The sequence below is a fragment of the Mya arenaria genome, chromosome 14, assembly GCF_026914265.1.
Source record: "Mya arenaria isolate MELC-2E11 chromosome 14, ASM2691426v1".
NCBI lineage: Eukaryota > Metazoa > Mollusca > Bivalvia > Myida > Myidae > Mya > Mya arenaria.
The window spans coordinates 53,339,886-53,347,847 of record NC_069135.1 but is presented as its reverse complement, the minus strand read 5'-3'; the positions used below and the strand labels follow the sequence as shown (position 1 = coordinate 53,347,847).

The 7,962-nt window shown below is 38.8% G+C and overlaps 1 pseudogene; it reads left to right on the top strand.

Annotated features, from left to right (window-relative positions):
* Positions 1-421: 421 nt before the first annotated feature.
* Positions 422-4,648, top strand: LOC128217963 (uncharacterized; annotated as a pseudogene).
* The last annotated feature ends 3,314 nt before the right edge of the window (positions 4,649-7,962 follow it).

Genomic DNA, 7,962 nt, shown 5'->3' with positions numbered 1-7,962 from the left:
TATTACCGGAAAACGATTTCGTAACCCTTATCATGGTGTACTTACATTAGGGCGTGCACGGGGGGGGGGGGGGGGTGAAGGCTAATGCTAGGGTTATTATATTTTACTTAAATGCATAGTATTTCTAACTTAAAAGTGAGAAAATAATAGAGGTTAAACTGTCGTAAATCGTAAATCGTTGACCCTGTACAGTTAAGTTCTATTATGTTACAGTTTGATTGCTACGCCAATTATAAAGTCTTTATGTATCGCAACACAAGTAATTCAATCATACCCAAACCTTAATATATTCAATACAAATCTGCTTTTAGTCAATCTGAAGTCAATCAATAAAAACAAGTGAAAATAAAAACATGTGACCTATTACGTAGGAGAGATACAAACTGTTTATTTAAATTCCTTGTTGGTAGTGAAGGCCAGGGATAGGACATTTATAAGTTTAAACCCTAAATGTGGCTGGACTATGGCATCAAATTTTGAATCCTCCATTCAGAGGGGGTGTGATTTCATCCATGATTTCGCCTGTTCCGCTTGTGAAGAAGATGGATTGAACACGGAAGCTCAACATTTCTGTAATCAGTGCACGAAATATTACTGCGATATTTGTGTTATAAAACATTATGGCTTATACAAGAGACACACGGTACTCGACCGGAAGGACGTTAAGAAATGGGCAGCAGCACCAGGGACGGTGGACGTCCTTGAGAGATGCGAGAGGCACCCCGGGGAGGCGCTCAAGCTGGTCTGTGGTGACCATGACCAGCTGTGTTGCCACGTGTGCGTTGCCGTGGGTCATAGGTATGTTTCAAAGACGATTTAAGTTAAAATAACACAATCACAGTATTAATACTGATCAAAAATAGTTTAAGCATGCTTAACATTTTCTCCGGTTTAAACAAGCATAACAAAATTGTATTTTACATATGTTTATTATTAGACTATGCTTTATTTTTTATTGGTCAACACTGACAACAAAGCCTTGCCTACTAACAAATTTTTTTAACTCGTTGATTAAATATCACTTGCGGATCGGGGAGGGGGAAGGGGGAGCAAACCCACCCCCTCTGAAATCGTCCAAGATTTTTTTCTTTACATTTCAATAGTTGAAATAATAAAATACCCCCAAAGTGCACAATTTGAACTAAAATTGTCTTTTCTTTCATTATTATTATCCTTTTTTTTTTTTTGGGGGGGGGGGGGGGTTACCACAAACTCCCCCCTGCCAGCACTTACAAAAAAACAGATTTCGGTTCTGAGTGAAATGGGCAATTAAAAAGGTTACGCCCCTAAGTAACGCACCATCTAACGTCTAATTCTGGAACCGCCCCTGTATACCATGATATATAGACTCGTTATTCGCGTCAGATCCTATATTATAAGACCTTTATTCGAATGGAGAAATATTGAGGAACACTTAAACTAAGTACTCCCTATTAACTCACGATGATTTGGGCAAAATTTCTAGCTGTGCGGTTTGACTAGATGAATATGTCGTGCACGTACATAACATGACGCTGTAAATAACATAATAATGCGTAATAATTATGTTCCAACGCATTCGGAACTCCTCGGCCATTTTCCATCAAAAACAATCTCGGATGTATATGGATGGTTTACAATGACAGAATTCTTTACATTTAAGTAATTTGTAAGTAGATTGTGTAGTATTTTCAATTCAGAAGTTAAACTTAATGACTTGACTGTTGGGAATCTTAATTGTCTTTGCAATAATACGCTTCACTGACAATCAATTAAAAAAACTTAGTGATTCAAAATACAAGCTTAACACAACGATTCATTTTTACTATTATTATTTTTTTATGATCTACCTCTACTGATGTACCGACATACATCCGAGGTTGTTTTCGATGGAAAATGGCCGAGGAGTTCCGAATGGTTCTAATGCTCTTCATTATTTCTCAGATAGTCAAGGGACATAACTCGACACATTCTAAGAGTTATGAGCTTTACTACAAATACTGCCACTGTCGGCGACTAATGGTACAATGAATTTAAACTCTATGCGACTTATGGTATACAGAATTTAAACTCTATGCGACCTATGGTATACAGAATTTGAACTGTATGCGACTTATGGTATACTGAATATAAACTCTCTGCGACTTATAGAATACTGAATACAAACTGTATGACGCTAAATGAATGAATTCGCAAAACATCGTCATAACAAGATATCTAAGTTATTTTTAAACCAAGCCTTTCTTCTAAGAAATGTTATTATAAATACTAAGACTTAGACTATAAAGTAATTTATGCTATTAGCCTCCCAACATTCCTATGCATGTACCATTAACCTTTCAATTTAGATATTAATCATCTGGTATTTTTTAAACATATGCTATGCTTTTATTTGTCTTTACTTGTCTTAATTGTTATTTATTTTTAATATGCCATATTTCATTGTGTCTGTCTGTCTGGCTGGCTGTATCCCTGTCTGTATCCCTGTCTGTATGGCAGTCTGTATGGTCGTCTGTCCGTCTGTATTTCTGTCTGTCTCTTTACCGGTGTGTTTGTCTGTGTGTTTGTCTGTGTATCTCTCTGTCTGTGTCTCGGTCCGTCTGTATGTATGTCTGTCTGTCTGTTTGCCTGTCTGTCTGTCTGTCTGTCTGTCTGTCTGTCTGTCTGTCTGTCTGTCTGTCTGTAAGACGACGACGACGACGACGACGTATTTAAATTAATGTGATTTTAGAAGAATGTTATAAACAAGCGTCTTCATGAAAAACAAGTTTTCCTTCTTTCATTGCAGACAATGTTCATCAATAGAGCACATTCCAGACGTTGCAAGGGACATCCGCAAAGATCCCGGGTTTCGCCAACTACCTCAACAGGTTGCTGTTCTTAGGAAGCAGATAGAAGATATGAAAAACGACCGAAAGAAAAATAGTTCCTCATTGAGGAAGACTCGAACAGCCATTGTTGATGAAATCAAAGCAATTCGTAAAATGATCAACGGCATTCTTGACAAGATGGAGAAAACAACCGTTCAAGAATTAGACCGTCTGGTAGCTGATCAGGAGCTGTCCATTAAGAAAGATATGGAATCCTGCACACAGATGCACGATGAATTAAAGAACATCATAGATGACATACAAAGCAAAGACTCATCAGGCGAACCACCCCTATATATTGGTTTCAAAAAATGTGAAGAAAAAATCAAACAAGCAAAAGAAATTCTGCAAAACATGTCAAGTGTTGTCAAATACGATTTAACTTTTGGTAAACATAATGGAATAGAAGATAACTTGTCTTCGATGAAGACATTTGGAGAGTTAAATGAATCGAATGTTTTTGGTGCACAACCACGTTCATCGCTATTCCCGCGAGATCATGTATTTGCTACAGAAGGTTACAAGGAGTACAACGTGAACATGAGTTCAGACAGATATGACTGTGATATTGAAGGGATATGTGAGCTGCCTGGTGGAGAGGTTGTTATTACAGACGGCACCAACAAGAAAGTGAAACTCCTGGACCAGGAGTACAGGGTTGTCGACCACTGTGATGTCCCCGAGTATCCATACGACGTGTGCCACATTGGCGGGAATGAGGTTGCGCTTTGTGTTAACAATGATGATAGACATGAACTTCATTTCATTAACATAACAAAAGGGAAACTTGTGACTACGAGAAAGTTAAGTTTCTCCATAAATGTTACGGCGCAGCTCATCACGGGAACAACCTTTACATTTCATCACTCACCGCGCTGTACGTCTATACGATGACGGGGAAGCAGGTGAAGAAGCTGTACGAGGATAAGACCGGTGGTGACACGGTGAAAAGATTTGCCATCAGTAACGACGGGAAGACTATCTACATCACAATCCACTCAAACAATCAACTTATCACCCTGGACAACCTCGGCAACAAGCTGGCCACATTCACTGATCCTGACTTGAGGGGACCTTGGGAAGTACACGTGACAACTGCTGGACACGTGTTCGTCTGCTGCTATTTCTCCCACACAGTGCTGCAGGTTGACAAGGACGGGAAGACGAAGTTGGCCACACTGGCAGGGGGACAAGACGGAGTGCACTACCCTCAAGCTTTGTTCTTCAGCAGCCGTGCTTCCTCTCTGGTTGTCGCCGGAGAGAAAGGCACGCTCCTCGTCCTTAATGTGCGATAAATAATAGATCCAATTACAAGTGGCCAAAATACAATTATTATAATTGATTGTTTTTTTACTTTAGCTTTTCTCGTAAGTATAAGCACGGATGAAAAATGTATATAATACAAGAATCATATTTGCTTAAACATACATGTATATATATATTTTACGTATTTTATTTGCTTTTAGCTACATAGTTATAATGTTTATGGTGCACATGCTATTCAACTTAATGACTGTTTATTGTATAATGTTTTTCAAATATATTCTATATGTTGTGTGTATGTATATATATATATTTATTCTTTATTTAATTTTGAAATAAAATATATAATACGGCCCGTTTGTCCATGTGCCTTTAAAAAGCTTCAATACTTTTACTACAACTACAAGAGAGCCAGTTATATGTTAACTATTTTCACTGGAAACCTAGATGAACATAGGTGCATTAATTATGCAGAGTTTCTTTAAAGTAAAAACAATAACAACATATACCTTGATTATAGTTGGTTTTGTTTTCAATTAAAGGCACACAATAAAGATGGATTCAAAAACATTTTGTTTTTATATTAAATGCAGAATTATGAGCTCATTAGACAGTATGATCAGAACATTAACAAACATAATGCGACACGTTTTAAGAAAAAAATAACATATCTTTAATTAATAGCTACGTGGCCATTAAAACGCGCAAAAACGGCTTTACACAAATTATATTTATTGTTTGTTTTAGTAATTATTATCAAATGAATTAAACATAATACTGCATTTATAAAATAATAATATTGCACCAACGTGTTCGGAGTCTGTTTACAATCCGTATATCTTCCCCGTACACGTTACAGGGTCCGTATTTCCATAGCTTACACGTTGCATGCATTGGGCCCGTATCTCCATAGCTTACACGTTGCATGCATGGGGTCCGTATTTCCATAGCTTACACGTTGCATGCACTGGGTCCTCATTTCCATAGCTTACACGTTGCATGCACAGGGTCCGTATTTCCATAGCTAACACGTTGCATGCACGGGGTCCGTATTTCCATAGCTTACACGTTGTATGCACGGGGTCCGTATTTCCATAGCTTACACGTTGCTTGCATGGGGTCCGTATTTCCATAACTTACAAGTTGCATGCATGGGGTCCGTATTTCCATAGCTTACACGTTGCATGCATGTGGTCCGTACTCCCATAGCTTACACGCTGCATGCATGGGGTCCGTATTTCCATAGCTTACACGTTGCTTGCATGGGGTCTGTATTTCCATAGCTTTTACGTTACAGGGACCGTATTTCCATAGCTTACACGTTACAGGGACCGTATTTCCTTTGCTTACACGTTGCATGCATGGGTCCGTATTTCCATAGCTTACACGTTGCATGCATGGGGTCCGTGTTTCCATAGCTTACACGTTGCATGCATGGGGTCCATATTTCCATAGCTTACACGTTGCTTGCATGGGGTCCGTATTTCCATAGCTTACACGTTGCATGCATTGGGTCCGTATTTCCATAGCTTACACGTTGCATGTACGGGTTCCGTATTTCCATAGCTTATACGTAGCATGCACGGGGTCCGTATTTCCATAGCGTACACGTTGCATGCACGGGGTCCGTATTTCCATAGCTTACACGTTGCATGCAGAGTGTACACGTTGCATGCACGGGGTCCGTATTTCCAAAGCGTACACGTTGCATGCACGGGGTCTGTATTTCCATAGCTTACACGTTGCATGCACGGGGTCCGTATTTCCAAAGCGTACACGTTGCATGCACGGGGTCCGTCTCCCCATAGCTTACACGTTGATGCACGGGGTCCGTCTTCCCATAGCTTACACGTTGCATCCACGGGGTCCGTCTCCCCATAGCTTACACGTTGATGCACGGGGTCCGTCTTCCCATAGCTTACACGTTGCATCCACGGGGTCCGTCTCCCCATAGCTTACACGTTGATGCACGGGGTCCGTCTTCCCATAGCTTACACGTTGCATCCACGGGGTCCGTATTTCCAAAGCGTACACGTTGCATGCACGGGGTCCGTATTTCCATAGCTTACACGTTGCATGCACGGGGTCCGTCTCCCCATATCTTACACGTTGCATGCACGGGGTCCGTCTCCCCATAGCTTACACGTTGGTGCACGGGGTCCGTCTTCCCATAGCTTACACGTTGATGCACGGGGTCCGTCTTCCCATAGCTTACACGTTTCATGCACGGGGTCTCTTTGTCCATCCCGTACATGCTACGTGTATGGGGTCCGTATATCCATCGTGTGCACGTTGTATGTATGGAGTCCGTTATTCTATCCCGAGCATGCCAGTATACGGCTTCCGTACATCCAAATGTCTATTTATATATTATTTTTTGGCCAATATTAACGGTTAAAATATGTTTTTCATCATAAGTGTTAAATTATTTAAGAAATTAATAACTCCATATATTTACAAGTTCGGTGTGTGGATGTAGAGAAGTCCGTACACGTGGTGCTCCGTATACGTATTCGTGTACGGGGTCCGTACACGTTTAGTGTACGGGTCCAGCCACGCCCGTACATTCAAGATATACGGGACCGTTCATTCCGATTTATTCAACTACTCTCCGCAGTTAAAAACCAACTTTAATTTGAAAATTTGAATTTAAAAAAAGGTTTAATTTCAAAGTAAACTGACTTAATTTGCGAACATTTATGGTAAACATTAAATTGTGTATAAACAGTTTTAAGTTGATCATAAATGCATGAGAAAATGGTTAAGGGGGTTTCATCAATGAAATAGAGGATAACTGTTTGTATCAGTGTAATATCGTTATATAAGTTAGAAGTCATTTAATTAGAAAAACATGCCAATTGTATGCACACGTTACGTCATTTTTTATGGCGTTAACATCCATTAAAATTGAAACAAAATAGCAAATATACAAACTGTACATAACTTAATGTATGATATGTTGTCGGTTGTAATTTTTTTTGAACGTATTAGAAATCAGCCAGCAAATACTTAAAGTACACCGTATTGTGTATGGTTACCATGTTTAATGTCGCTGTATATTTTGACTTTTTGGTAAAAAAATAATTCTGGACACAAAACCCTATCAATATTATATTGATAGGGTTTTGTGTCCAGAATTATTTTTTTACCAAAAATAATTTTAAATGTTTTTTATTAGGCCCTTCAAAGATTACAAAATATGGCGTTAACATCCATTAAAATTGAAACAAAATAGCAAATATACAAACTGTACATAGCTTAATGTATGATATGTTGTCGGTTGTATTTTTTTTTGAACGTATTAGAAATCAGCCAGCAAATACTTAAAGTACACCGTATTGTGTATGGTTACCAACAGACAGCGACATTAAACATAAACTTCAGGCACCAATAAATACATTTCCTATTTATTATACATGTATAGTCAATTGAGCAATTTGCATGCAAGATATGACTGATTTCAAGTACTTCAGGTATATTTCTGTTAGCTTTATTAACACTCTGGCTAGGACATTCTGTTTTACTGAGTGCACTTTAAAGTGACTCGCCATGTCTTTTTTACCAAAAATTACTTTTATTGTTAATGCATCAGGAAACACTAATTTTATCATTATTTGACTCTATGATATCGAAATTGCAGAAAAAATACAATTATAGCATTAAAAAGTATTTTGGCTTTAGTGGGGTTCGAACCCAAACCGGTAAAGTCAAGAAAAAAGTAGAGTACACCCGTTTAGTCCTAACGGCCACCGGGACGTTAACAAGTGATGAGGATATGTTAACATCTTAAGGATACATTGATGACATCACGTGATAATGTCAATCAACCAACACCACAGCCGTAATTAGT